The sequence below is a fragment of the Artibeus jamaicensis genome, unplaced genomic scaffold (genome assembly GCF_021234435.1).
Source record: "Artibeus jamaicensis isolate MK-2021 breed Jamaican fruit bat unplaced genomic scaffold, CSHL_Jam_final contig_700, whole genome shotgun sequence".
Lineage (NCBI taxonomy): Eukaryota > Metazoa > Chordata > Mammalia > Chiroptera > Phyllostomidae > Artibeus > Artibeus jamaicensis.
In genome coordinates, this window is record NW_026521930.1 from 13,551,618 (window position 1) to 13,579,549 (window position 27,932).

Below are 27,932 nucleotides of genomic sequence, written 5' to 3' on the forward strand. Positions count from 1 at the left end.
TTCATCTATAGGGCCCGGCACAAGTAACACCCCTTTTTATTACAAAATCTCTTATTATAAAATCATAAGCATGTAATTGTTTATGTAACATAACAATATAACACTCAAGCACACCATATGACATTTTAGGTAAAGTGTTCAAATTAAAACTATAAGTTATTACACCCATATTATTACCCTACCAACCACACTTAAGCAGGCATTACTTCTGCCGGACACTGTACTTAACAAGTATTTACTGAATGTTCTCCCTGTGCTGGATGCTGCCTTGGACACTGAAGACAGAGCAGAGAACAGAGTGGACAAAAATTTGTGTTCTCCTGGGTCTTATATTGTACACAATGAGAATAATTTGCTGCTTTAGAAAATATGTACCCCTTCTAGTGACAGAACCTACTTTGCTATTTCTGAGGTGTGAAAAGTACATAATACGACTTGTACCATAGAAAGAAGATGTAATTCTTGTTCTCATATACACCTACAACACACAGACACACACATTGATTCAGGACATAAATCAAATCTTTGATGGTTTTGTTTAATCCAGTCTGTTCAACATGGAGATGAATATTCTGGTCTTGAAATGATTCTTCTCACCTTATTATGATTAAATCATAGTCTCTGGAGAAATTTAGAGAACTTCCAATCTGTGCCCTTATTTCTTGGGCAGGAATTAACTATAACTATCTCAGAAAAGGACACACAATAACCACTGTTTATTCTGCCTGTGCAATTCTTCAGGCGCTGTGTGGATGGTTAATTGTGTTCTATGTGTCATTTACTTCTTATGACAACACCAACAAGGTAGGTACTGTTGTTATTCCCATTTCACAGGTGAATAAATGGAGGCTTACATTGTAATTCTTCTAGAATCTGAAAGTAAGAACAATTGTTTTCCCCACCTTATAGACCCAAAGGCAGAGAGTTGGTGTAGAAAGGCAAGTAGATGACCAGGTCATTTTCAATTTCCTTACAGTAATGAAAATGGGACAGATGAGGTCACCTACAGAGTTCTTGGCAAAGGTGTGAAAAGAAAAACCATCAGGAGGAACCAGAGAAGAGGAAATAACTAAGACGCAGTAGCAATGAGTGAGCCATGTAGCTCTGGCCTGAGTTGGGAAAGTAGAAGCTGAGAAGCAGGTCTCTTACCCAGAAGGGAACTAAGTAAGATTGATAACGATGCTGGAATCTGGAGCAGCATATTCCTTGGAGATTGACAGCCAATATCTAGTCTGCCCAAGAGTGCAGACGAAGCACTTGGTGAATTTAGTTTTATTTACAGCCTCGTAAGCCAGGATTGGTAATTCTGTGTGGTGTCCTTTAGTGGGAAAAGCAAAATCGAGATGACTGCATTAAATACCTTTCAGGGTAAATGGCTTTTAGACACTGGAGTTCCACCTCTTGCAACATATCGCATGTCAGCCCCAGCTCTCTGCTGGCATTTCAGAAATGGGTAGGCACTGTGATGCTGCCACTGATATAGCAACTCAGCCAGGCACAAGCTTGCATATCTAGCATTTATTGCTTTAGGTGTTAAAAAACAAATCACATTTTTAAAAGGTCAATGTGGTTTATACTAACTGTGTGAGCACTGAAAATGGTCTGGGGCAAGCGTATTTATTATTCTTCAAATTAGAAAATTAATATTGCCTCATTGCAGAGTACTGGGAAATAAGAATGAGAAAGAAAATTGCTCATAACCTTACCACCATAATCCCTTTGATGCCTGTGCTGTGCTTTCCTCAAGAAAAATAAGGTTTTTTTGCTGTTGTGGTTGTTACTATTTTTTTTCATTTGCTGTTTATTTTCTTTTTCCTTCAAAGCATAGCACCAATAATGAATGATGTTTAGGTTGGAATGGATTTAGAAGAAAGAAATGCGTTTATTACTAGAGGCAACTCTCACATTCAGGTACGCTGGTAGCATTTTGAGTATTGCTATGAAGCTGGAGTTGCTATTCCCTACAAGATCATTTTCACCTGTTTCCATGGACTGGCACATCCTGTGGTGGAACCCAAGAACGATGCTTATGTTTACTCTTATTTTGCAGGTGCAGTGAGTTGTCTCCATTCAGCTGTGTTGGTTATTCTGGCAGAAAATCCTTGCTGGAGTTTGAAAATTGGAGGGGCCTCAATACACCATAGTCAGACTGACTTGTAGAGACTGGAGACATCCTGACATGCTAGGTACATTGAAGTTAAACATGTGCAAGAGAGAGAAAGAGCTGATTGGCAATTGAAATAGATGTAACTTGTCACTCTCGTGGACCTCATCGTTCTCTGTTAATCACATACTGTTTACAACTCAAACATCCACTCACTCAGTAAATGCTGATTAAGAAACTGTGTATCAGCTGCTGTGCTTGGTGCCATTTACATGATGGTGAGTAAGCCACATGTGTGTGCCCCTGCTCTCCTGGGGCTTCTAGTTGGCTGGAGTTAGCCTGGTGAGGTGAGTGGTGATTCCCTTTGACCACAGGTTGTCTCCACAGTTTGTGGGCGGGAGGGTAGGGTCCAGTCACCAGTGGATGGTCATCAACAGCATTTCATTTTACCCATGGCCTTTGTGCTCGTTCTCACTGACATGCTTGCATTTGCTCTCAACTGATTTAGGTGCTCTGTCCAGGGTGTCGGAAGATGACAACACGTGATTTCAAAAAAATGTTTACCAAAGTTCAGAGTAGAGAGAATCACACACTTAGATGCCTCCAGTGGGCAGGCAGGTAGCAGAAATTAGAAACTCGGGTGATGCACTTAAATGCAAAAGGATATTCTCTCCTTCCTCAAACAAGATTTTTAAAAAATATGTAGCTTTCTAGGTCTGTATTTTTTTTCCTGCTTTGAGTGAGACATGGGTACGGTTTTCTGCTCATAAGAAATTCGACAGAGCAAGCATGATGATAACATACAGTAGGCCCCAGGAGTCAGGATCATGTCCACGACCTGGAATGTTAAGGTCAGTGTTGAGCTGGAAAATACACACCCCATTTAAGAGGAACAACCTTGTCTGAGCACCACTTCATTCCCAAGAAAGCCAGAGAACTAGATTATTTTTTAACTGGGGAAGATTTCCTCACTTTTAAATATATGGCCACAATCTTTATATACTTTTCAGGCCAAACAAAATATATGGTGAGGGTGAATTAAGCCTTTTGTGCCAGTTGGTAACTTCTGGCTAAGGGTGTCTTGAATGACAAGAGGAGTCTAAGAGATGCTCTCTGTAGCCACAGACAATCCACAGAGAGTGGGAAAGAGGGTTTGGTTACCCTGTTACTGTGGCTCTTTCACGTCACTTCTCCACCAGTTCCACTGCTTGCCTCCATGTGTCCCTGTGCCACTGCTCATTCAACACATTTCAACTAACTGACCACTAAATATGGGTGAGGATGGCCATGGGTGATGGAAGCCCTCACCCTCCTTCCTTTAAGATGATGGCTGTCTCATGGAAACTTGCTCTTAAAACAGAGCTTTAAGTTATATGTTTTCAAACACATATCTTTTGGTAGGTCAGCAAGTGCTCACACAGTGTTCTTCTGAGCACGCCTGAAACCTGAATGTGACTAATGTTAGCAATATCCAAGAAGCCAGCTTTAGAAGGGCCACTCTCATGATTTCAATGGGATGTGATTACAGGGGAATGAGTGATGTCTTAGTTAAATGAAAAGAACTCTGCACCAAGGCTAAAAATATCCAAATCTGAGGTTGAACGCCACCATGATGACATGCCAGTCACCTGAGGCATCTTGGCTGCACTTGTATTTCTCCAGTTTTCATACTCCTTCCCTCTCAGAAGAGAAGCTGCTGCATTTCTTGTTAAACCTCATGCTCTAAACATGTGATATGATGTGTGAGAAAATACTTGGTGTGTAACAAATCATGAATAAGGATTGTTGTCGTTGCTATTACTATTACTAAATCCAATTTCTAGTAGTAAGTTGTATTAATCAAGAGCACAGGCTATGGAGCCAGACTGCCTGTGTTTGAGGTCTAACTGCTACTTCCTACCTAGCTGTGTGCCCTTGGGCAAATTACTTAACCTCTCTGATGATCAGTGATTTCTCCTTGAGATGTGGCTGTGTTAGTGCCTCTCTCTGTGGATTCCTGTGAGGATACTGAGATAATGTAGGCAAAGTGCTTGCAGCAATGTCTGATACACAGTAAATGTGCCACAATGCTAGCTATTAATATGTTTGTTGTTATTTAGTTGTCCAGGGTGTGTGCATTGCTTTGTCATTCTTTTCCTACTCCTTTATCATTCTGGCATTTCCAGGTCTTCAAGTTTGCTGCCCGCTTAAAGCAGTGTATTTCTGCGGCTGTCTAAAACTGTGCACAGCAGATCATATTAATGTGGTAAGGTTGTTATCTATGCCATCATCCTCAATATTGATTAATTTGGCCTTCCACAGATAGCATTTATATAAGCTTTTATTATACATTTAATTAATAGGTGTAAAATTTCTTTCAAAATTGCATTGTCATTGTAACTTTTCACTGTAACTTTCAATACAAAATACTGAGTGTCTATAGCCCATTGAGAATTAACTTTAGAATGTTCATATGACTTGGATCAACTCTTAAAATCCTCTTCTGGATTCTTAAACCATGTGTGATTGAGGCTTAACACCACATAACAATCATCCTAAATTCTGGAGGCAAATTTAAGGCTGGTAGTGCTATTAAGGAAAGGGAGAGGCATGTTTTCTAGTGTATGGGGGGTTCTCTCAAAAGGGGCAATGTGGGGATAGTTCCACCTTGGGAAATGCCTGAGGGGATACCAGAAAGGGAAGGGAGGTACAGGGTTTCTATCCCAAACTTTTCATAGCTGTGGTCCATCGCTGATCACTCCTTCCTTCATCATCCCACAGAATAAATAGGTAACCGTGACCTTGTGTGGGTTATCTAAGATGTCGGGGTTTTGACATCATCATTTCCTGCTTCACAGGAACCAGAGAACCTGAAGTATTTCTTACCTGCAGGGCTCCAGCACTTGCCTAGGCATAACTAGTGAGTCAAGTCTCTCCAAAGCCACCGGGAACACTGGTGCATTTGCAGAGAGCTCCAGTGCTGTGCCAAGCACTGGACTATGCACTTCTGTGAACAAAACAGGCATGAGCCTCAGGGAGCCATGAGTCCTTAAGGGAACACAAACACTGACCAAAAATATGCAAAACGAATGCATGATTAAAAGAGAAACAGATTCTCTAAAGGAAAAAGAACGTATTCTTTGAGATAAAACGGCAAATAGAGCTGAGCAGCCTGGGTCAGAAAGCAGTTTATGAAAACTGCTTTCATAAACAAAACAGGATACTGGTTTTTAGGATTTACTCCCCTCTGAATGAAAACTTTATTAAATACAAAAAGCAAGAGAAAACGCTACAAAGGAATGCCCAGAGCTTTAAGGGAATGATGGTTGAAGGTTGTGAAGGGACTTTGGCAACTGGTTGATGCCCTAGGCTGGTGCCATGCTTTTGGTGGCTTGGATGTGAAAAATGTGGCTTGTCATCCTTTTTAACACCAATCTATTCATTTACAAATATAAAAGGAGATAATCAAAGATATTTCCTTCACTTGGAGGTCCCAAAACTACAAATCTAAATCTCAAGAATGCCCACTGAAAGAGCACTAGTAATAGCACATTATAGTTTAAAACCACTAAAAGGGGAGTTTTATTTACTTTTCCACTATCCTGTGAGGTTGACTGGTTTAAGAGACTGGATTTTAAATGAATATAGAACATAGTGTCCCTTTGCTCTGGGTATTTAAAAATAGAGCAAGAATTTCTCCCAGGGCATCTCTCAGATACACCGCAGCTGACCGGTGATGGCTGCTCCCAGGACAGATTTAAATCTGAAGTGAAATGAAAATTTAACAAGGTGAGTTTGTTCAGGTTAAAAGTGCCCACTTCTTTCAGCTCATCCAGGATTATTCCTGGCTGGACAAGTTTTCCCCAGACAGGCTGGGCTGTTTCCCTAGAAGTTTTACTGGTCAGTAAAATACTCAGTTCAGATCTGTTATTATTTTGCAGACTATTTCACAATATCCAGTCTTTTGACTGATATTGTGAAATATTGTAAAAACCCAACCATTAGGTTAGATAGGTTTTCCCTGGGAAATTTTTACACTAAGATGCTCTGGGGCTGAAGATGAAGGTTCTGGGTTTGTTTGTTTTTCTTCCTCTTTTTATAAAGTATTTCATGGGTTGAGCAGTTGGTTGCTCTCTGCTGCCCCCTGTTGCTTTTGAGTGGGAATAGCTGGTTTTCCGCTTAGGTTTTTTCATAAAATAACTTTGTCCCCAATGTGGGGTTGAACATTGGGTTGGTGGTTACTTGTGAGGTTGACTGGCTTGTAAAACTGACTTTTAAGTGGAAGCTGAGCTAAATGAGGAAGACAGTAACACTAGCAGGACCCAGGATTAATGGAAAAGAAGGAAGTGGAAAACTGTGAGCCCCCCTCTCTAGTTGGCTTGGTCCAGCTATTTGCAGCTAGCTACACTGTGCTTCTTTAGACTCTTCATCCTTGTATTTGGGCCCTGGAATCAAGTTCAGTGACACTACCAATCTCTGAATGCTGGTTTGTTCCAGGCCCTACACTAATTGCTAGGGTTTCCAAAAAGAAGATAGTACAACAACATAGTAAATGGTTAATATTTTGAGTTTGGGAGTCAGGCTATGTGTGGCTTTAAATACAAACTTCAACTCTTGCCAGTTGTATGACTTGAGTAAGTTACTTAAATCCTCTGAGTGTTAGTATCTGTATCTGTAAAATGGGAATTACAGTAATTCCTGATTCAGACGTTGCTGTGAGAAGCAACAATATCATTACAATGATAGTTACCATTTATCGCTCACTTACTAATATCAGTGAATTTTTAAGTACTGTACTTTCATTATCTTTTTAATCTTCAGAACACTTCTTTGAGCTAAGCCTGGAGATCATCCTCTATTTACAAATAAGAAAGTAGAAATTTTAAAAGATTAATGTTAAGTGTAACAGCTGCCAGGAGATTTTTTTTGAGGGGAGGGTTGGGGAGTTCACTGAAGGAGGCTTTTACTATATAGGAATTATTATCTCACATCATCATTCCTGAAGGTTAGGCTTCATGGCTGCTTAATTTAGCAGTACAGTGATTTCATCAAGAATCCCAGGTGCTTCACATCTTTTACCTCCCCATCCTCAGACTAGAGGCCCTCAGGTTTGTTACAAGATGTTACATCCTCATGTTACAAGATGGCTGCCACAGCTCCATGCATCATGTCTTCGTACATTCACAATCAAAGACAGCAAGACACTTTTCTCTTCACCTTCAAACCAGGAGGAAAAAACCTTCCCAAAGCCTTCAGTAAAATCCTGTTGATATTATTGGCTGGGTTTGCATCACATGTTCATGCTTAATCTAGTCACTGGTTACAGGAATGGAATGATTTGTGCTTCTATCAGCCAAATCCACCTACCTGGAAGGGACCACCTTCTCTGAGCCCAGAGAGGGTGACCACTCTTGTCTGAGCCAGAAAGAAAGAATGCCCTTGGGGATGGCTGCTTTGATGGCAGCCAGAAGAGTCTACCCCACAGAGTTGGATGCATCAAGGCCAATTCAGTATCATGCACTTTGGCCCAATAGCCCAAATCTCAGTGATGGTGCATGAAACACTTAGCAGAGAGCCTGGCACATAAGCAGTCCCTCCCATGAAGTTTCTCCAGTGTTTCTGGTGATTATATTCTTTCCATCACTATTCTCAAGAATGGGAGACAGGCACATAGGAAAATAATTTTATGATAATGCTAAATGTGCTATATTAGTTGTAGCCACAGGCATTTATGGAGATTCAGAGGTTCATTCAGGTTTAAAACACTGGCCCCTAGAGAGGCTGTTTAAATTTGACTTTTCTTTCAGCCAGGTGTCGGTTCTTGCTTTCTTCCTCTCTTTGGTCTGATTCCCTGCTCCAAAGAACCACTGTCTATCTGCCCTTTGTCCTCTTGAACCCCAGTGGATACTGGTAGTCTTCAAACAGAAGAATTGACACAGTGGGAACTGTGTAATTTATTTGGAGCATGGGTCATGAGGAAATCTCTCCATGGAGCTTGCAGCATTTTCCTTTCAGCTTCATTTTTAAAAATGATATTAAATTTTAGAAAATGAGCAAAAAAAAAAAAGCCAAAGTACAGTAGAGTATAATGGTTAAGATGCCCCAGCTTTGCCACACAATACCTTCTGATCTTGGATAAACTAATTAAGCTTTTGGCCCTCAGTTTTACCATCTGTAAATGGGGTTCATCATAGCACCTCTGCTTTTGAGGGTGTTCTGAGGAGTGATTGTGACCATATTTAAGTGTTTTTGCACAGTGCTCAGAGCTTTACAGTGTTCTATCACCCTCCCACATTATTATTATTTTTGAAGTCTTTTAGTCTTCACAGTACAAAGGACTCTTTGTAGTGTTTTGATAGTTCCTTCATAAAAGAAATAAGCCAGCCAGAGAAAGACAAATGCCATATGATTTCACTCATATATGGAATCTAATAAACAAACTGAATTAACAAGCAAGACAGAGACAAACTCATAGATGGAGAGCAGATGATAGCTAGGGGTGGGGAGAGGTTACGGGGTGGAGGGACTGAGCCGAAAAGGAAAAGGACTCATGGACAATAGTGTGGTGATTGCAGGGTGGGAGGAGCAGGGTATGATGGGGTTAAATGGTAATGGAAAAAATACAATCAAGATTAGATTAAAAAACATTTAGTGATATGGTAGCAAAGTAAGCCTGCTCTAACTTTATTTCCATGATTATCTGGATTTCTTGGTTAGGAGCTAAGTGTAGACATTCCCAGCTATCGTAGAGGGAAGCATCCGCTTTCTTCTCCATATGTTTTCTCAGGTTAGACACCTGGGAACTCCTCAGATAGGGAGTCTGAGACACTGAGTGACTAATGTATTTTGACCTTGAACTATTTATTAGACTTGAAGTGGCTAATGGCCAGATAAGTACTCTGAGATGGTATCTCAGTTTCTACTATGCTTCTTTGAGGGGAAAAAAAGCTTGATAGTGATCAGAATTCATTTGCAGAAGTGGTTTCCTTTTCCCCAATCAACTTGTCAGAATTCACTTCTATCCCAAGCTTACTTTCTTCATTCATTCACTTATTCAAATATATTTTCAGGAGCAATGCTGGGAAAGAATGGTGACTGCTTCCTTCTTTGGGCTTATTGTCACTCACTGTCAATATTCTGTCCTCATAATCTTCAGATTCAGAACTTCTCCTCCTGGGAGGCTGGCCATTTAGTTCATAAATGTCTCTTGGTTATAAATCTAACTTTCGGGCTCCAACTGGGTTTTAGGGCACCCTTGGTTCATTTTATGTAACTACCTGGAGACAGGCATCATGAGCAGTGGTGGAGAGTGTGCATGTGCATGAGGGGGTGTTGGATACAATAGACCCTAAATTCAATATTCCCCAAGATGTGTTGTCTTGACAGAGACATGTACTTTCTCTGAACTTCCATCTCTTCCTTTGCAAGATAGAAGTGCTGATTCTTACCTAGTAATAAACAAACACATCTATTGGATTTGAATTTTGAAATTGAATTGTTGGAAGTGAACCACTCAACTGTTTGCCGTAAGTGTCTTCCAAGAGTTATGTTGTTTATTCCTTACCCAGCCTTATACATCTTGTACTTCAGCAGTTTCATACAAGCCTTCTGCTGCCCGAACGTACTCTACTGAGTATTTAATCAACTCTGAAGGTGCTCTGCAGAGGAATCAGGGGTGAACTGCTTTTTCCTGTACCATCGGATGGTGGTACAAGATGGTGGTACAGCATCCCAGTTCCCGAGTGTTCTTTGAGCCTTGAATGTTCTTTGAATTTCTTCTTAAACATAAACCAAGAGTGAATATCAAGTCTTTAGTACCTGACATGATATAGCCCTACTCACTTGGCTGAGGGTAAAGATATTCAGGGTGAGGGGTTCATTCTTATTGTATATGAACACATATCAAGGAGATCACCTCGTATTTCCCTATAAAAGATGGTATTTCAAAGAGCACCATCTTTTTTTTGCATTGGGTGTAAATAGGTGTCTAAATTCATTCCATTACCTTGCACAAAAGAGATACTCAGCAAATGTTTATTAAATTCAACTGGGTAATGCTCAGTTTGAGTCCTCTTCCCTAAAGCACCATTCAGTTGAATAGAACACAAAAGAGACAATGGTTCATTATTCATTTTGGATTAGTAATTTTGCTCATTCAAGTCTTTCTGATGTTCATGGAGAGACCAGGTACAACAGCCAGGAAGACATGGAACTGAGGACTGAACTACAACAAACTTTGCAGAAGGAGCTCCTGTAGCCCCAGGCAGGTACAGATTGAGTGGTGCTGGGAGAAGAAAGTTTTAGATATCCAAATACCCCAAAAGGATGAGAGGCAAATTTGACAGAAATCCAACTGTTGTCACCAAACTTAGATTAGGTGGTGAAAGGCTGATTTATGAGGATAGATGGACTTTCTCTAAGTATTATGACTTTAAAACTGCTGCCAGGTGAAAAGTGGTACATTTTTAGGGAAATTTAGGTTTGATGGAAAGGCTTTCCCTTAAGCTGGAATTAAAACGTGACCCGCCCATCCATACTTTTGTGCCTGTGAATGCTCGTGCACAGGCAAGCTTTTAGATAACTAAAGAGTTCTGACTTAATACCCACATCCAAATATGCATGTAATGTAAATATTATATGCACATGTAAGTATAGATAGATATAGGTGTGACAAAATGAGTTCAAAAATCAGCAGTGATTCCAGCATCCCTAGTAACCATTGCTAACATTTTTTTCCCTCTATACACACATATTTAAAAATTTGGTATCACCATGAACTGCTTTGTCTTTACTTAAGATAGCATAAGCATTTCTTCATGCTATTAAATGTCCTTCTAAAATGTAGTATTTTAGCCCTGGCTAATGTAGCTCAGTGGAATGAGCACAGGCCAATGAAGCAAAGGGTCACTGGTTCAATTCCAAGTCAGAGCACATGCCTGGGTTGCAGGCCGGGTCCCCAGTAGGGGACACATGAGAGGCAACCACACATTGATGTTTCTCTCCCACTCTTTCTCCTTCCCTTCCCCTCTCTCTAAAAATAAATAAATAAATAATTTAAAAATATGTTTAAAATGTAATATTTTAAAGAGCTTCATAGTGTTTCATTGCAGGAATGAATAGTAATCAACCAAATCCCTTTGTTGTTCCGTAATAGTGGTTGTAGAACTTATTCCTCTTATTTGTTCTACCAGAAAACTTATCTCCTAGCTAATGGTTTTTGTTTTTGTTTTCCATTTCCAGCCTGGTTGTATCAGATGGACCGTATCTGTTTTTCTTAGGAACATTTCTGAAACTACTGAACAATATGGAACACATTGTCAATAAGGGTATTTTTCGCAGCTGCCTTTTTGTCACACAAATGTGATTATCCATAGAAGTGTGATTAATCTCGTTCTCTGGTGTGGTTTTAAAATTTTCATTAGTTTATTATTGAGAGAAATTCTCTAGATGAGTCTTTCCCATGATATATAAACATACAAATTAATAATTCACATTCTTGCCATCCATCCATCCAACGTTTATTGAGTACCAACTCTGTGCCAGGCCATATGTTGGATGCCATATGGATATGAACTAGATTGAATCTTTTTCCTGAGAGCATTCACATTTTAATGCTATTTTTTAAAAGTATGCTGCAGTTCGAGATTTTGGGAGATTCATGAATCACCTGAATTATTTGTAAATTGTATATGTTATATATAAAAACTATGTGTGTGTAGTTTCTTGAAGATGGGGACTTATTCTTCATACCCTGAAAAGGCCTATGATCCTAAAAGGACATTGACATTAAGGGGCAAAATATGGGAAGAGGCCACCAGATGACCAGTTGTAATGTGGTGTGAGAATGGCTAAAACTGAAGCATGGATTCTGTGCTATAGAAGATCAGAGAAGGTGATTCTAGTTCACTAGAGTAGCCAAATGTTAAAGGAAGCTCCTTGTAAGGGCTGAGCTGAGTCATGAAGAATGAATAGGACTTGGATAGGTCAACAAATAGGTTGGGGAGGTATCTGTTGGGGGCAGGGGAACAACACAGGCAAAGGCCCAGAGGCATGAGAGATTAGTATGTATTTAAGAAACATTTAGTCATTTAGTTGACCTGCACCTAAATGGAGGTTCTATGGGAAAAGCGAAGGAACTGAGCATGTAGAAATTGGTAGGAACTGGATGCTGAAAGGCACAGCAAATCCTAGACTGAAATTTTGTTGGATACTATGAACAACATAAAGATTTTAAGTAGAGTGACTCAGTGTATTTGTCTTTTGAATGCAGATGTTCCTGGGTATTTCTTTGGGCTCATCAGCTAATGATTTGATAGTCACTTGAGGACTGGGTCAGGTGTGTGTCCTTGGGGGTGAGGCCTTGGGGATGTGGATAAAGACACAGGCAAGTCAGGAGAGGTAGGTGAAAACCTTGCCAACTTCAAACTTGGCAGCTTACAGAAACAAAAGGGACCGACCATGCTGAGTCCTTCCTAAGGCACCCTCTACTCTCCATAAATCAGCTAATTTAATCCTCTTATCTTACAAAGGCCTGGATTGTAAATTAGTTTCCTATTGCTGCTGTAATAAATTACCACCTTAGTGGCTCAAAAGAATGCAAATTTATTATATTACATTTCTGGAGGCCCGCTTGTCAGGAAGTTGGTTGGTTACCCATGAAAAGATGCCATCATTGACATCTTCACTGAGTATTTTGTAGGTGGACAGATGTGTTTAAGTCCTTATGGTTTAGGATTTTAATAAAAACCAATTAAAGTGAACAACATGTTACTCTTCAATAAATAGTAGAAAATTATCTGTGCTAATAGGAAATTACCTATTATGTGTAATATGTGCTCATGTATGGAGTAAGGGTCTGCAAGGATGCCAAACATACTGGGATTGCCAGGTTAGGGGCAGAGGTAATAGGGGTTGACGATAGTGATCAACTGGAACTTTTATTTCATCTATTTTTTTAATGAATAAAAGGCATTTATGTGTTGTATAATTAAAATTTAATTATATGGTGATAACGAATACAAATAAAGGATATAGGGTACTCTGAATTCTGTGAGTTCTTGAAGAGGTTGTTTCTCAGCTCTGCCTGGCCCTTCTTGCTTTTCTGAAATATAAAATTATGCCCTTGCCCCCTTTTAGGTAATTTGTGTTCTATAGAGGGTTTTTTAATTTGCTTTTCAAATTAGTCATCCTCTAAATTACTCACCCTAGTAATGTGTAAGGCCTAGAATGTGTACAGGAAACCTACTGTGAAGTGGATCTTTAGCCTTGTCCTAAGCTTTGTCCAATGACATATCTAACTTGGTCATAGGGACAGATCATTCCTAAATGTGCTTGCCATGGATGAGAAAAACCAGACATTTCCCTTCGGTAGCATCTTTTCATTTTATCATTCTCTGAGTCACCATTCCAAAGGAAAAGAGACCACTAGGGATGTGATTTTGAGAAGAGGTCCATCATCCATGTCATTTCTTTTAACCTCAGATGGTATTTTCCAGTAACAAGGAAACATTTAGTCAAAGAGGGAACCATTTCTATGTAAAACATAAACCACTTGGACTCACAGAGAAAGGCAGAATTAGTCAGACTATAAAGTCACCAAGGGAGAAACTGAAATGCACACTAGATGCTAGAATATCAGCCATAGTAAGCATTCCATCTGAAGCTTGAAAGGCATTATTTTAAGAAAAATAGGAGAAAGGGCTAATTTTGAAGTAGGCAGGTCATAGCTAACATCTCTGGACTTAAGCTACTTCTTTTTTTAAATTTTAGGCTCTGCTCTAGCAGTTTAAGATCATGAGCATTGTGTCTTAACCTTTGTCTCAATTTCCCCATACGCAAATTGGGAATAATGGTAGCAACAATATCATAGCATTGTGGGCAAGACACCATAGATTCTTTAACATGGTGTCTGTTTCTTCCTCCCTCCCTCCCTCCCTCCCCCCTTCCTTCCTTCCTTCCTTCCTTCCTTCCTTCCTTCCTTCCTTCCTTCCTTCCTTCCTTCCCCTTATATTAGATATCATAAATCAGGTTTAATGGGGTTTAAATAAACTTTAACTATATTTGGATTTCTTTCAAGGTAACACATTTGAAGTAATTTTAAAAAGTGAATATATAAGTAAGTGAAGTCAAGATGGTAAATTCTTCATGGATTTCTGAGCAAAGTAGGGAGTGTTTAGAATATATTTGCTATTTCCTAGAGTGATGTCAAGACACTTAGCCACCTCAGTTTTCCCACAGACTATGTCCATGCACTTTACATGAGGCAGACTAGACCCTTGGGGTTTAGACAGCCGTCAGAGTGTTCTTTTCACCCCTTTTCTCTCCCTTCCTGGGTTGGGCAGAATTGGAAGCACTTTTGTCTCTGTTCATGTTAGAAGGCAAATACCTCTTAACAAGCTAGCACCTGACAAAGTCTCTGCCTTTGTGGGGAGCTTGGAACCAGCTAGCACCGTATTTTCTTTACTTCTGATTAGTCCTGCTCTGAGCTTCTCTTCTGAAAGTGAAAGAAAAAAAAACCCACAACAAAACACCAAAGTGAGCCAGAAGAGCAAGTCCAGAACTGAGTGAGGTAGAGCAGTGACTAATGACCTGCCTGAGTTTGCGATTGTTACTGACACTGGTTTTCACAGGACAACAGGAAAGTGTGTCCACAGTTACTGAGGGTTGTGTTCTGTCCTGGCAGGGCCTTCTGCCAGGCTCCCTGCCTCCAGAGCTTGGCTGTCAGAGCTCAGCCACCCAAGCCCTAGTGGGGAAAGATTTTCAAAGACAAAGCCTCGCCTGCTCCAGAGCTGGCCCTTTTGGGGTGTAAGATGATGGGGCATATAATGGAAACATCATCACATGGCATTTGCCTTTGGCTCCACATTGCCATGGTAACAGAACATGGTTTGTTCAAGGTAAATGACCTTGTCACTGCTTTTATATGTGCTCTTAGTTATTGTGCTGAAGTTATTTATAACCTGATGGAAGAGAGTCCCAGGAGAGTGGTGCTGTTCTGCTTAATTGTTCCATGTGAGAGGAGAGAAATTCTGCCCCAAAGAAAAGAGGAGGAAAAGAAAGAAAGATAAATAAAACAAAAACATGGATAAAGCCTTTGAGAATTGTCCCTCAAATGCATTTGTGCATTATTTAGGACCACATGTACTCTAGTGTATTTGTTCTCAAAAGTTATTTGGGGGGTTTTATGTAGCCATGATAATGTTTCTCAAACTCTGTAGGACTGTTAATTCACTTCGTGTCTTCTGTAGAACTTTACCTATAGCTGGTTAATATGTTATCAAAGGTTTGGAATTCCAGACTGAAACATGCGGCTTTGTGAATTCTTTACCCTCATGATGGCCTTTGAGGAAATTCTGGTTTTTGGTCTGGAGGCTTTTTGATTTCATGAACCAATATAACCTTTTCATTGGGTTTGATACCGTGTTATCAGCTTTATAATTTATCAAGTAAGGGTGTTTAAAATTCTAACCATTGGCCATCTATTTACCATCACTGTCACTTATAAGAGCCCTGAAGAAATACTATAATAGATAATATATTTGATCATCTATTGTGTGTCAGGTATACTACCTTTTACCCCTCAAAGTATGCTTGATTGGCCAGTTCCATCAGCTGCACCTGGGAATTAGGAAGGCAGAATCTCAGACCCTTCCCCAGACCTGCTTAACCAGTACCACCTCCAGGTGAGTGAGGTTCCCAGGTGATGTGAATGGGCATTGAAGTTTTGGAAGCCTTACTCTACAGAAATGTGACTCCATTCTTGGTCTGCAAATTCTTAGCTCCTACCCGGACCTACTGGATCAAATTCTTGAAGGGTAGGCCCAGCAAATTGTATTTTAATAAGATTTCTAGGTGACTCTTTGAATGCAAACATATGACAACCTTTGGTCTAGATAAGTCTTTCATTATCCCCATTTTGCAGGTGAGAAAAACTGAATCAATGGGAGGATAAGTCATTTCCCCAAGTACTTTGCAAGTGGCTAAGCTAGGGTTTGAAGCTACAGCGTATGAATCTGGAGTCCAAATACTTAGCTATTATGCTACACTGCCACCATCTATTTGACTTATGTTCTCCATTGCACTTAGCATTCTCCAAAAATTCATATTTATTTATTTATTTTTGATCTCCTGACCCAGTGCTGGAATGTCAGCTCCTTGGAAGCTGGGAATTTATCTGGCTTACCCATTATTGCTATTTACTATTTGACATTGCCAGAAGCTTCATCAAGCATCAGTCTCACCGGAGGGCTGTTAAACCACAGATGGCCAGGCTCCATCCCAGAGAGGCTGATTCAGCAGGCCTGGGGTGGGGCCTGAGAGTCTGCATTTCTAAAGAGCTCCCAGCTGCTGCTGCTGCTGGTCTGTTGACTTCACTTAGAGTAGAGAGAGTTCTCTCAAAGGCAAAAGAAGTGTGTCTGTGTGGGGGAGGGAGGACTGGCCACCATTTACTTTGTGCTTCTTGCTGCCCTTCGTCGCCTGGTGTTCTACACACTTTGCAAACTTTGCCTCATTAATCTTCCCCGCCCCGGGAGGACCCGTGTGATGGACATTGGTGCCTTTATTTCACAGATGGAGAGGCAGCAGTGCTGAGGGAATGTGACAGGCCCAAGGTCACATAGTGAGTCCCTTGAATGAACCCAGAATAGAAACACTGCTGCCTGCCATGAAACCCTGCTCCTCCAGCTCCCGTGAATGTGTGAACCCCCAAGCCTGCAAAGCTTCTCATGTCCAATCATTGCCCACTTGCTCTGCCTGCAAAATTAGTTTTGTCTCTTTTACCCCACCCTCAGGGACCCAAGTTCAAGGTTAGCACTAAGCACCTTTTTAGTTCCTTGTAACTTGGACTCTGGAGTGATTCTAAGTCAAGAGCAATTAATTATAGAAACATTAGTCCTATGGAAGAGCTGCTTGAGTCTTGTGCCTTTGACTGCTACCAAAGGCCATACAAATTCTCCCTGTTCTCTTTCTCTGCATGCCTTCAGAGCAGATATATTCGTTTCCACTGACAAGCTGATCATCAGAGACACTTGCTGCAGATATTAGTTGACTAGACACTGACTCAGTCCTAGAGACTGGAATTTAGAGGGTTGGGGTCCAAGCACCCATTTTAAAACAAGTTCCTCAGGTGATTCTGATGCAAATGTATTCTGGAAAATTCCTAAGTAGAGAGAGGTGGATGAACTTGCAGGAGTACTGCAAACATTTGGTAAACATTCAGGATGGATGTGGTTTGGTCGGGGGATGGCTTGGACAGCATTCTCTAAGCTGCATTCTGTAGTGCTGATAGTACACGATTTAAATCAACAGAGGATCGGTGGGTGGGCGGGTTCCTGGTTCTTCCTTAGGCAGAGAATATGTCTCCATCTGGTTGAGAGTCTGTTGCACTATATGATTCCAATGGGCAATGCGTTTTAGAATTTACATTAAAAACATTTGGTTGAACCCAATTTGCTTTTTTCATTAGCCAGCACTCATCTGGAAAAATGGAAAAATCCATTTGGTTCAGTCAAAATGGAAATTGGCCAGTGTAAATGTTAAGATGGTCCATCGTTTGTTTGAGTTGAACTATAAATGGTGGTCTACTTTTCAGCTTGATATTCATTGGAAAATAGACAATTCCATGGTGAAATCTGCAATTGGGCTGTAGGAATCCAAGCTGTAGTGAAATTGACATCAGATGTGGTTCTGCAGGCTGTGTAGAGATGGAAGGTTTAGTTCTGACCACCTGTGTGGTTATTTTAAGAATCGAGCCAAACTTGAATGTATGATTCTGTTCATATGAACTATCCAGATTAGGTGAATCCATACAGTCAGAATACAGTTTAGTGGTTGCCAGGGTCTGGGAGAGGGGGAAATTGGGACCCACTGTCTAATGGACATGGGGTTACCTTGTGGGCTGTTGAAAATGTTTTGGAACTAGGTAGAAGTGGTGGTTGAAAACCCTGAATGTGCTAATCTCATTCAATTGTTAACTTCAATACAGCTAATTCAATGTTATGTGACTTTGTCCTGAATAAAAAATAATTGAGAAAACAAATGAAACAGATGAAAACAAAACAAATGAAAACAAAACAAACCCTAACCCAGCACTATGAGTTCTTTCCTTTTTTCAAAGACATCACCCTAACTTAAGGGAACATTAACAACACACCCTCATTTTTGCTTCCATATTAAAGAAGCTCATTCCCCTTGTCTCATTTATTCTCATGGTAAATAATAACATTGGTATCATCAGTGGTACAGACAGGTGGTATAACTTGCCTCATTTAGAATCCAGGAGCCATCTTTAGGTAGGGAAGGGATGCATGGAAGGTAAGTCTTGGGCATGTTAAGAATTGCATATTATTTTTCTTTTGAAAAGCAGACTTGAACATCAGGGGTGCTCTAAGATAATTAACTTAAGGTTAATCTAAATGGGAGGCAGGCAAAATATTTTTGCTCTATTCTAATGTGATAATTTGGTAGATTTAGACAAGTCTTCCCTTTCCTTCCCCCATAAACAAATCTTGCAGTATATATACTTTGATTTGAGGTGCATTTGGAGTTTAAAATAATCAGTTTGCATTAATTTCAGTCTTTTACAATAATGAATATTTATTGAGTTATTACTTTGTATCCCAAACTTTACATGTATTACTTGCTTTTGCATTTCATTGACCCTGTGATGAAAGGACCATTATTGTTCCCATTTTTGAAATGAAGAGTCCAATGCTCAGCCACCTTAATGAGCTTGCCCACACTTGCAAACTAATGAAAACAGCAGAGTCAAGTTTAGAGGCCTGGGCAGTCTGAACCCCAATGCCCATACTCTGAACATCGCACTATTAAGGGAATGTTTCTTTAGTAATCTGCCTTGGTCTAAGATGAAAACTTCTTAAAGCACAACTGTGTGGCCAATTGTCCCTACAGGTGCAAAGGGAGTTTTCTTTCCAAAATAATCAACCTTGTATTCAAAGGTGTAGGTTCAGATTTGATTAAATCCTAGTTCTACCACTGAAAACAGTTTGACCTTAGCCAAGCTCCACAGCCATCTTTGCCTATTTGTCTTCCTCTGTAAAATGGATATAAGGATGACTTCCTAGCAAGGCTGTGACAGGAATGAAAAGAGATGATATCTATAAAACTACCTAAAGTCTTGGGTCCTCAAAGGACACTCTCTCACTTTCTCTTCTCAGACCTTGAAGCAGTGGCCACCTTTGGTCAGTGTGGGCTTCTGGTCTCAAATCCTGTTTCTTCACTAAATAACAGTCTGCAGACAATTATTGTTTACACTTACCTGTAAACTATATCTTTATCCTGAACCAAGAGGTTCCTATGTAATTTGATTTTGTCACAAGGCATCTATAAAGTGGCTTTCTTCAGTGCAGCTATTTTTTTAATCCTCTGCTTTAAAAATTATTTTTATAGTCCTGACACTGACTCCCCCACAATCCTGCACACAGTCCACAGCCTCTCTTGGCCCTGTGTGCCAGGGCAGAGAGACCTGCAGGGGCGGGGTGGCATTCCTGGGAGGCCATTATTCTGCCAGACCCAGGATTAAGTACCCAGGAATAGGCTGGCCTCTGGGAGGCCCAGGGTGAGCTGATTGTTTTGGCTTGAGAACATTCTTTGTGATCTCCACATTTCTAATAATTAAGACCTGGGATGCTGTGGCTATTGCACAGGCTGAATTTTATGTCTTACGTGTGCAGCAGAATGGCCTGAATTCATTTCCTCATAATTAAAGTATTCTGAACAGCAGTGTGAGTTGTGACCTGAAAGCAGTTATTAGGGTAACCTGCCCTTATCCAGAAAAAGAATATGTCAGAAACGCATTTAGTTAAAACCTCTAGTGACAAGGAATGTTCTCTCTCCTTCCCTGTCCCTCTTTGAAAGAAATCTGTTGAGGCCTATGGTAACCGTTTATCACTTATTTTAAGAAGCTAGCTATAACACTGTAGAAACCCAGCTTTTAACTATCTTGAGTGATCAGACTTAAGTTGATGCGTCAGTCTTTGCTCCTCTCAGTCTTAGAAGGGCTCCATTGGCAATGACATAAATCAAACTGTAGGCAAAGTGTTGAGGGCATCTTTCACTGCAAAGGCAAAGGCTTCCTTTCGGACAGGTTGATCTGGATGAACAGTTTAGGGCTGATTTTCTCTGTAGACATTAGGGACCCCTGAAGGCCCGCTTTCTCTAACAATCAACATCTCTTTCTCTCTCTCTTGAATTTTAATGTGAATCATTGACCTCATATATGGCTCTCCTCTTGTGAATTTTATAGGAAGGCTATTGAATCACTTTTGCCTTGACTTCCAAGTTTCCTACCCTTGCCTTGATTCAGTGAATCGCAGCTGTCAAACTATGTCTTATGGTATCGTCCTAACTCTTTTCCTTCATCCTCTATTTCAACACTGACATTCAGCCTGGTAGAATCTTCAAGCTCAAGACCTCAAACTATGCCCTGATTCCTAACATTTACAATATCTACCTTCACAGAACTTCCAGTTAGGAAGACAGTAGAGTTTAGCTTTCCAGCAGTTGGCATACAACCATAGCTCCCCTTTTGATGACTCCATTGCTCCTTTCAAAACCTACTTCTTTGGTATGAGGACTGTACCTTATGAAATGTCCTTGTATTACAATGTTAAGAGGGCCTTTAGAACTTAAAGAATAAATATCTGCTTTCAAGAGTCCATTGACATCATCTTCAAAATAAGGTAATACCAAACTATGTTTTTAAACAACTTTATACAGGTTTAATTTACATAACATAAAAATTCACTGATTTTAATTTAAAAATTCGATCATCTTTAGAAAAGTTACAACCCAATTTTAGAACCTGTTCTATCTTCCCCAGAAGCTTCCTTTCCATTTGCAGTCAATCTCTTTCCCATCCTTAGCCCCAGAAAACTACTAATTTATACTCTTTATAGTAGCGCTAGTCATAATAGCCAAAAAGTGTAAACAATCCAAATGTCTATCAATTGGTGAATAGATAAACAGAACTCTTTATGTCCATACAAGAGAATACAATTCAGTGAAAACAGAGAAACTACAAAGGGACAACTGAAAAAAACCCAACAACCCCAGAATACTAATACCAGCTACAACATGGATGGACCTCAAGAAGCATTATGCAAAAAGCCCTGCCTGGGTGGCTCAGTTGGTTGGAGCATCGTCCTGTACATCAAAAGGTTGCAGGTGATCTGTTCCCCCTACACCCACCCCTGCTTCCCCACCCTCTGCAATCAGGGCATGTATGGGGAGTCAACCAGTTGATGTTTCCCTCTCACATCAATATTTCTCTCTTTCTCTCTCTTCCCCCCTCTTACTCTGTCTCTCTCTCAAATCAATAAACATATATGCTAGGGTAAGGATTAAAATTTTTTTAAAAAGCATGCACACATTATGGTAAGTGAAAGGATGAAATGTACAGAAAAAATAAATGCAAAAATTCAAGGTAGATTGTTACCAATGCTTCTCAGTAGGCAAATGCATCCCTACTTTGTTTTAGGGATGACTAAACTACTCATTGTCATGGGTCTCTGGGGCTAATTCTCTTTAAAACAAACAACTAATTTGTCCTTTCCTAGATTTGCTTTTCCATTTTGTCTGTGGAGGGCAGAAATCCAGAAGTCAGGAGGGAGATGGTGACTTGGTTTGAGCCATATTAAAAAAAGGCCCATCAGTCCCCTCCTTACCTGCATTTTATCTGACTTCTCAAGGCCCATTTGGGACCAAGCTTCATTTTTAAGTTAATATGTTGGAGAATATATGGAATGTCTGCTGGGAACTGGTGGCAGGCAGGAATGTTTAAGCTGATCATTTATTTTAAACGTAAGCCATTTATAACACATGATTCATCTGTTGCTAGAAGGTACCTGGCATCAAGTACATATACTGTAATTCAAACTGTGACAACACCATAGCTCGGGGGCGGGGGAGAATAATCAGAGACTTGTTTAATAGAATTTTCACAAATTCCATATTTTTGGAATTGAGAATAATGCGATCTTAGCCTATTTAAGACTGGTGTCCTGGGGCAGGGTTGGTGGATTGGTGTACTGATACAAACAAAAGAAAGACAAACCAAAGACTAAGATGTTTTACAATGAGTATATTAAAGTTCTGTGGTTATTTTACTGACACTATCCTTTAATTTTTGCACTGTTTTTCCATTTATAAAATTATATGCTGTATACTAATTGAGGAAATTATACTATAGAAAAAATATGTAAGAAAATAAATTTCCTTATAATTTCTATCTTAGATACTGGCTACTAGCATTCTCATGGGTACTCTTTGGGTTTATTTTTTCTGTATGCATGTGAGTGAGTACTCAGGTATTTAACTGGGCTCAAACTGTACCTATTATTGTGCCACACTATTGTCACTTGACATTTTATTATGAACATCTCCCCCCCATGTCATTAAATATTCTTGAGGAAGATAAAATTAATAGTCCATAGTAGTCCAACATTTGAGGGTGTCATCAGACTACCATTCTCCACTGCAACTGTTACACGGTAACATTGTTTTAGGTTTTTTAACTGTTAAAGCTACAATGAAAATCCCTTTTTAAAAGTTATATTTTATTGATTATGCTGTTACGGCTGTTCTATTTGTTTCTCCCCTGCGTTCCTCCACCCCACCCAGTTCATGTCCATGGGTCTTACACATAAGTTCTTTAGCTTCTCCATTTCCTATAATATTCTGAACCTCCCCTGTCTATTTTGTACCTACCATTTCTGCTTCTTATACCCTGTACGTTTTCCCCCATTCCTTCCTCTCCCCCCCATAACCTTCCATGTGATCTCCATTTCTCTGATTCTGTTTCTGTTCTAGTTGTTTGCTTAGTTTGTTTTTGTTTTTGTTCTTGTTTTAGGTTTGGTTTTTGATAGTTGTGAGTTTGTTGTCATTTTACTGTTCATATTTTTTATCTTCTTTTTCTTAGAGAAGTCCCTTTAGCATTTCATATAATAACGGCTTGGTGATGATGAACTCCTTTAACTTGACCTTGTCTGGAAAGCACTTTATCTGCTCTTCCATTCTAAATGAAAGCTTTGCTGGATAGAGTAATCTAGGATGTAGGTCTTTGCTTTTCATCACTTTGAATAATTCTGGCCAGCTCCATCTTGCCGGCAAGGTTTCCTTTAAGAAATCAGCTAATAGTTTTATGGTAACTCTTTCTAAGTAACTCACCGCTTTTTCTGTTGTTGTTTTTAGGAGTCTCTCTTTATCTTTAACATTTGGTACCTTGTTGTGATGTGTCTTGGTGTGGTCCTTTTTGGTTCCAACTTGTTTCAGACTCTGTACTTCCTGGACTTGTATGTTTATTTCCTTTCACCAAATTAAGGAAGTTTTCTTTCATTATTTTTCTTTTTTTTCTTATATTCTTTCTTTTTGTTGTTATTGTTCAAGTACATTGTTTACATTTTCTCCCCACCATTCCCCCCTTCCCCAGCAATCCCCACCTCCCACCCTTGATCATATTCCCCTTTGGCTTTATCCATGTGTCCTTTATACATGTTCCTTGACAATTCTTCACCCTTTTCTCCCCGTTATCCCCTCCCACCTTCTTCTGGTTACTATCACTTTGTTCTTAATTTCAATGCCTGTGATTATATTTTGCTTGCTTGTTTGTTTTCTTGATTAGGGTCCACTTATAGATGGGATCATATGGTATTTGTCTTTCACTGCCTGGCTTACTTCACTTAGCATACTGCTCTCCAGATCTACCCATGCTGTCATAAAAGGTAGGAGCTTTTTCTTTCTTTCTGCTGCATAGTATTCCATTAAATACACGTGTCACAGTTTTTTTATCCACTTATTTAACTGATTGGCACTTAGGTTGCTTCCAACACTTGGCTATTGTAAATTGTGCTACTATGAACATTGGGGGTGCATAGATTCTTTTGCATTGTTGTTTCAAAATACTTAGGGTATAGTCCCATTGCTGGGTCAAAAGGAAGTTCCATTTTTTGTTTTCTGAGGAAATTCCATACTGTTTTCCACAGTGGCTGCCTCAGTCTGCATTTCCACCAATAGTGCACTAGGGTTCCCTTTTTTCCACAACCTCTCCAGCACTTGTTGTTTGTTGGTATGATTATGATGGCCATTCTTACCAGTGTGAAGTGTTATCTCATTGTGTTTTGAATTTGCATCTCTTTGGTAGCTAGTGATGCTGAACATCATTTCATGTGTCTCTGGACCCGCTCTATGTCCCCCTTGGGGAAGTGTCCGATCACGTCCTCTGCCCATTTTCTAATTGGGTTTGTTTGTCTTCTTGGAGTGGAGTCATGTGAATTCTTTATATATTTTGGAGATCAAACCCTTGTCAGAGGTATCATTTGTAATTATATTTTCCTATAGTATTGGTTCCTTTTTCATTTTGCTGATGTTTACTTTAGCCATGCAGAAGCTTTTTATTTTGATGGAGTCCCATTTGTTTATTCTTTTCTTTATGTCTCTTGCTCCAGGGGACATATCAGTGAAAATATTGCTGCTTGGAATATCTAAGGTTTTCCTGCCTATGCTCTCCTCTAGGACTTTTATGGTGTTGTGAATTATATTAAAGTCTTTTATCCATCTTCAGTTTATTTTTGTGTGTGGTGTAAGTTGGTGGTCAAGTTTCTTTGTGTGTGTGTGTGTGTGTGTGTGTGTGTGTGTGTGTATGTATGTATGTACTCGTCTAGATCTCTTGGCACCATTTGTTGAAGAGGACATTTTTACTCCATTTTATGCTTCTGCCCCCTTTTCAAATATTAATTCACCATAGTCTTAGGTTTATTTCTAGGCTCTCTATTCTGTTTCATTGATTTATGTGTCTGTTCTCATACCAGTACCAGACTGTTTTTACTACAGTGGCCTTGAAATATAGTTTGATATCAGGTATTGTGATCCTTTCTACTTTGTTTTTCATTCTCAAAATTGCTGCAGCTACTTGTTGTCATTCATAGTTCTATATAAATTTTTGAACTGTTTGTTCAATGACTGAAATTTGTCATTGGCATTTTAAGGGGTTGTGTTGAATGTATAAATTGCTTTGGGTATTTGATGATGTTAATTCTTCTAATTCATAAACATGGTACATGCTTTCATTTGTTTGTGTTTTCCTTAATTTCTTTCCTCAGCATTGTGTAGTTTTCTGAGTACAGGTCTTTTACCTCCTTGGTTAGGTTTATTCCTAGGTTTATTTCTTTTTCTTGTTGCTATATCAAATGGGATTTCCCCCCTGATTTCTGTTTTTGATATTTCATTCTTAGTGTACAAAAATGCCTTTGGTTTCTGAATATTAACTGTGTATCCCATTGTTTTGACCAATTCACTTATTAGGTCAGGAAGATTTTGGCAGAGTCTATAGGATTTTCTGTGTACACTATCATGTCATCTGCAACCAATGACAGTTTTCCTTGCGCAGGGGCCATGCTAATCTTCTCTGTATCGTTCCAATTTTAGTATATGTGCCGTCAAAGTGAGCACAACCAATGACAGTTTTGCTTCCTCCTTTCAAATATGGATGCCTTTTATTTCTATTTCTTGTTTAATTGTTGTGGCTAAGACTTCCAATACTTTGTTGAATAGAAGTGGTGAAAGCAAACATCTTGTTTTGTTCCTGAGCTTACTAGGAAAGCTTTTAGTTTTTGCTCATTGACTATGATGTTGGCTGTAGGTTTCTTGTATATGGCCTTTATTATGTTGAGGAATTCTCCCTCTAATCCCACTTTGCTGAGTTTTTTTAAATCATAAATGGGTACTGTACCTTATCAAATGCTTTCTCCACATCTATTGATACAATTGTGTGATTTTTGTCTTTCCTTTTCATGTGATGTGTTACATTTATTGATTTGTGAATATTGTATCATCCTTGCATCCCTGGGATGAATCCCACTTGATCATGGTATATGACCTTTTTAATGTGTTGCTGGATGTAGTTTGCCAATAGTTTTTTGAGGATTTTAGTGTCTATGTTCATCAGCAGTATTGGCCTTTTTTTTGTTTGTTTTGTCCTTATCTGGAGCATTTAGTCCACTTATATTTAAGGTTGTTATTGATAGGTAATTATTCATTGCCATTTTTCGTACCTGTGTTCCTCTCTCTCTCTCACCATTTTTTTTTCCTCTTCTTAAAGCAGACCCTTGAACATCTCTTGCAGAGCTGTTTTCGAGGAGGTGTATTCTTTGAGGCTTCTTTAGTTTGGGAAGCCCTTATTAGGCCTTCCATTTTAATTGAGAGCCTTGCTGGATTAAGTAGTCTTGGTTGCAGGCCTTTGGTTTTCATTACTTGGAATATTTTTTGCCATTCCCTTCTGGCTTGGAATGTTTCCTTTGAGAAGTTGGCTGCTAGTCTTATCAGGGCTCCCTTGTATGTCACTTCCTGTTTCTCCCTTGCTGCCTTTAAGATTCTCTTTTTATCTTGAAATTTTGCCATTTTAATTATGATGTGTCTTGAAGTGGGCCTCTTTGGGTTCCTCTTGATTGGGACTCTCTGTGTTTCCTGGATTTGTGTGACTTTTTTCTCTCATCAAATTAGGGAAGTTTTCCATCATTACTTTTTCAAACAGAAAAAAGTTTGAAAAAAACTTGCTCTTCTTCTCCTTCTGGTATTCCTGTTATATGGTTATTATTCCATTTCATGTTGTCTTACAGTTCCCTTAACCCCTGTTTATTCTTTCTGAGTCCCTTTTTCTTGATCTTTCTGGATGTTTCTTTCTACCCTGTCCTCCAGCTCACTGATTTCATCCTCTGCTTCATCAAGCCTGCTTTTGATTCCTTCCATTGTGTCCTTTGATTTACAAATTGTATTCTTCATTTCCTCTCGGCTCTTGTTGATAGTTTCTATTTCATTTTTTATGTTGTAATTCTCATTAAGTTCCTTGTAGTTTCCATGTAGTTTTTGGTAATTCACAGTGAGCTCATTGAGCTTCCTTATAATCATTCTTTTGAACTCCATATCTGATAGTTGACTTGTCTCTATTTTGTTTAGCATTCTTTGTTAGGATTCCTTCTTTCCTTTCATTTAGGGTTTGTTTCTTTGTGTTCTCATTGTTTGTGAGACTCTTCTTGTTTGCCTCCACTTCTTAAATTGATCTGTTTTTACTCCCTGAGTTTGTGGTATGAACTTCTATGGTAGGAGACCTGTGAGATTCAGTGGTGCAATGTCCTTGATCTCCTAAAGTTGATGCTCTTGGGATACCCTTTATGCCATTTATGTTGGCTCTTTGGATATAATTGCGTTTCGATTGTTTTGGGGTCATTCTTTGGTGAATCTTTCCCTCCATCTGGTTGACTGAAGGTCACTCTGCCAGCCATGTTTTGAATGCTGTTGTGCAGGTGCTGCCAGAACAAACCCACATCTGCAAAAGTATCTCCCCCCGGCAATCCCACTATCAAATGAACCAGTTTTAATAAGGGTGTAAAGAGGTTAAGACTTTTATAAGAAAGGAGAGAAATAAGCTACAGCATAAATTTTAGTGACTTAATATGCACAAACTTGCTGGACAAGAAATGAGTGTTAGAAAGTTATGCAGGACAAAAAATATCAGTAATCATGGAGAACACCACAGTAGATTTCATCTAGGTAGCCCCTAGTGTTTATCACTATTTTTTCTTTCTGGATCCACCTCTGGTGATGTCAGATGTTGACCCCATTTGACCTTAGGCATCCTGCTTCAAGACAGCCAGGGATCTACTGTCTGTGCCTGTTTCCTTCAGTTGTTAATGTAGTCACTCAGCACTCAGCTGTGAGGCTTAAGCCCCACAGGGCTGGGCAGAATCTTTCCTGGGTTTGGGGCTGTTTTTTCCCCCTCAGGCTGCTGTTGCTTGGAGGTGAGTGGTCTGCCCGAGTAGGATGGCTGCTTCTATAGGGG

At 39.6% G+C, this 27,932-nt stretch overlaps 1 protein-coding gene and 1 non-coding gene across 2 annotated transcripts in view; one reads left to right on the forward strand and one right to left on the reverse strand.

Annotated features, from left to right (window-relative positions):
* The window catches only part of RBFOX1 (RNA binding fox-1 homolog 1), a 1,505,061-nt gene that overhangs the window by 45,276 nt on the left and 1,431,853 nt on the right, over positions 1–27,932 (forward strand). The gene's annotated exons all lie outside the window — the stretch shown is intronic.
* Positions 25,440–25,546, reverse strand: LOC119047999 (U6 spliceosomal RNA). Its single transcript, XR_005082239.2, has one exon. It is a non-coding gene; the product is annotated as a U6 spliceosomal RNA (small nuclear RNA).